The 3653-nt window shown below is 35.6% G+C and overlaps 1 non-coding gene across 1 annotated transcript; it reads right to left on the bottom strand.

Annotated features, from left to right (window-relative positions):
- Window positions 1–903: 903 nt before the first annotated feature.
- Window positions 904–1045, bottom strand: LOC123645280. Its single transcript, XR_006737478.1, has one exon. It is a non-coding gene; the product is annotated as a U4 spliceosomal RNA (small nuclear RNA).
- Window positions 1046–3653: the final 2608 nt, after the last annotated feature.

The raw sequence follows: 3653 nt of genomic DNA, 5'->3' as shown, positions 1-3653 counted from the left end.
TACATACACCACATTTTATTAATCCACTCATGAAATGATGGGCACTTGGGTTGATTCCACATCTTTGTGATTGTGAATTGTGCTGCAATAGCCATTCTAGTCCATGTGTCTTTTTGATAAAATGTCTGTTTTTCCTTTGGGTAGATACCCAGTAGTGGGGATTGCTGGATCAAATGGGAAGTCTACTTTTAGTTCTTTGAGGAATCTTCATACTATTTTCCATAGAGGTTGTACTAGTTTGCAGTCCCACCAACAGTGTATAAGTGCACCTTTCTTTCCGCATCCACACCAGCATCTATTGCTTTGGTGCTTTTTGATAAAAGCCATTCTTATTGGGGTTAGGTGAGATCTCCTTGTAGTTTTGATTTCCATTTTTCTGATGATTAAAGGCATTGAGCATTGTTTCAAATGTTTATTGGCTTTTAGTCTCTCTTCTTTTGAAAAGCTTCTGGTTCATGCCTTTTGTCCACTTTTTAATAGGGCTGTTTGATTTTTTTCTTGCTGATTTGCTTGAGTTCTTTGTAGACTCTGGTTATCAGCCCTTTATCGGATGTATAGCATGCAAATATTTTCTCCCATTCTGTAGGTTGTCTATTTGCTCTGTTGATTGTTTCCTTGGCTGTGCAGATGCTTCTTAATTTAATCAAGCAACAACAAAAATTAATAAATGTTATCATTTCTGGGTCATTTTGGATTAGGTATATATAAAGAATATTGTTGAATTATTTTTTCTTACATGATATATCTTTAAATAAGAAATGAATTGGCCCTGCTCTGGTATAGTTCTGGTATGATTTTGCTTATGGTTATCATTAATTTAAAAAACAAATCCCTATTTATCCAACTATCAGAATCATAAAGACATATTATCCTTTGTGATTCTCTTTTTTTCTTCATATTCAGTCTCTATAGAGACTGTCAGAAATTGCCAATGCCAACTATATTGGCAAGTCATCATGGTGGGGTATCGGGAAAAGTTTTCAATTAGCAATGATCATGTCTTGGATAAACCTCATTTGCTATGATACTACCACTGTGCAAAGCTAACCTTGGAGATTCTCTGGTTTCAAATACAGTTTACTCAAATATTTCTGTGTACTTCTTTTTCTTTTCCTCTTTATTTGCTCTTGAAAATTGAGAATTATTTTTTAGTAGGTATAGTCTTAGGGGCATTTGTATGATAATATAAATTCATAGTTATAACTTTTAGCCAAATTTCCTGTTTCTGACCAATATTTTTCTGAGTCCTTCTTTAACCAGGAAGTGTCTTTATAATAACTCCCCTCTTTTTCTCATCTGATGGAGTCCATTATAACACAATCCCAGAATGTATTTCTACCAGAGTTCTTTCTGTTTCTGACCCTACTTATGACCATACTGAAAATGAGGATCCCAGAGACCACTAACATTTCCTGGCTTCCCTTCTCTTAATCAGTCTCCATTTGCCTGAGTTTCCCTTCCAGATCTGTGATAGTAAGTAACTGTCTAGTAGACTTCATTTTTGGTTTTGAATTTTAGTCTTTTTTCTGTATTGTCAAAGGTATTTTAATTTATACACTGGGAATGGCCCAAAGCTATTTTAAGACCGAAGTCATTGTAAGCTATTTTGTCTAGCAGTAATTTGAGAGTAATAGCAATGACCCACTGAAAACTTCATTTTTAAAAATTCTCAGAAAATCAAAGAAGTTATCACCCCTCAGAAGCAATTCTGATATTAGGAAAGCTCAGAATAAACAATTCTTTTCTTATTTATAAACTAATATTTTTAGGCTATTTAAAACCCAGTTCTTGCTTCATCCCCAAAGTTCCTGCGCATTTTTCCAAGACGATCTCAAAGAGGAGTGTATCATCTTAGTCACCTGCACTGGGAGGCTTGCCTTCAGCTTCTATTCAATAACAAAGACAGTTTCAATAGATAAGTGACTTTCAAAAGGGTAAAAGCTGGCTATGCAAATCCAGCATCAAATAGGCATCAGAAACTTGACTGGTTTTGGAAGAGCTATAGCAGGACAGCTTCTCTGGACCCATGGGGAGGATATGTGTCTTTTGTGTGTTCACTCTGCTTAAATCACATGTGGTGCCTAAAACAGAATTCACTCACAGGGGACTTATCTACTTCCATTCTAAGTCCCAACTCCTCTAGATCTTACTGAGAAATGGTTATGTGTTGAAAGTTCATGATAGGGATTATTTAACCAGAAATTGGGAAGGTGGGCACTAGCATTCTGAGGCTACCCACAGACCCTCTTTTGATCTTTCTTCAAGGTGGTTAAAGTTATAAGTAATGAAAGTTACCTAACTTCTTTTTCTGTATGCATATGAATATCTGAACAGAGAATGCCATGTTTTCTTTAAACCAACGGAAAAAGTTCATTGGAAGAGTACTGCTAAAAGGATGACATTGGAGGTTGTAGGTCCATAGTTAAGAATTCAACTGGATATTTCAAAAATATTTTCCAGTGTTGTGGGAGTACAAGATTGTGAAATAAAAAATAATTCTATCAAGCTTACAAATCTTTAGAATTAGATGGAAAGGCATTTCCATATGCTACAAGAGAGAAATGCACAATCCAACAGTGACATGAGGTTGGAGAATTGGATGGATCCTGTTAGACCACTTCTGTCTTGAAGTTATGTCCTCTATGACATGGAGTTCACTGAACCCCCCAGGATCCTGTAAACCTTTGAGCCAAACTTTTTGTCCTTAAAAGGATAGCTTCAAACATTCTTTTTTTTTTTTTTTTTTTTGAGACAGAGTCTCACTTTGTTGCCCGGGCTAGAGTGAGTGCCGTGGCATCAGCCTAGCTCACAGCAACCTCAGACTCCTGGGCTTAAGCGATCCTACTGCCTCAGCCTCCCGAGTAGCTGGGACTACAGGCATGAGCCACCATGCCCGGCTAATTTTTTTTTTGTATATATATTTTTAGTTGGCCAGATAATTTCTTTCTATTTTTAGTAGAGACGGGGTCTCACTCTTGCTCAGGCTGGTCTCGAACTCCTGACCTCGAGCGATCCACCCACCTCGGCCTCCCAGAGCTAGGATTACAGGCGTGAGCCACCGCGCCCGGCCCCAAACATTCTGATAAAATAACCTCACATTACACAGGACAATATTTTCCAAACTTGTGTGAAATTATATAATAATTTCCTTGTGGGTGAATACCCTTTAAACATGGGGACATTTAAAATTAAGTGTATAAAAGTTTAAAAAAATTGAAACCCATCACATTTATATATTTTGTTAAGCAGTTTGTGTATATTTGTGATTTTATATACTGGTAATATTATACAGGTTTTGGCATATTAAAATAATGGGTTATCCATATATTTCATATTGATTTACACTTGTGATTTATATAGAGTTTTGAAGCACTTAGGAAAACTCAAGTTTCATCATATATGTTCAAGTGATCAGATAGAAAAAAAGTTATTTAAGTACTTGGAAATAGTTGTTTATTAATTCAGACAGCTCAAATACTTAGAAGGAAAGTATAAATTTAATGAAATTATAAATGAAACCAAATATTTTCCAAAGGCAATTAGGTGGTTGGTAAAATTTGCTAGAATTTTAAATAGAATTATATGAAATGTAACTCAAACAAAAGCTTCTTCAAAGAGAAGACAGGCTCTTGTATTTGTAACTATAATGGAAT

The sequence above is a fragment of the Lemur catta genome, chromosome 9 (assembly GCF_020740605.2).
Source record: "Lemur catta isolate mLemCat1 chromosome 9, mLemCat1.pri, whole genome shotgun sequence".
Taxonomy (NCBI): domain Eukaryota; kingdom Metazoa; phylum Chordata; class Mammalia; order Primates; family Lemuridae; genus Lemur; species Lemur catta.
Note: the sequence above shows the minus strand (reverse complement) of the source record. Positions and strands in the feature narration are given on the sequence as shown.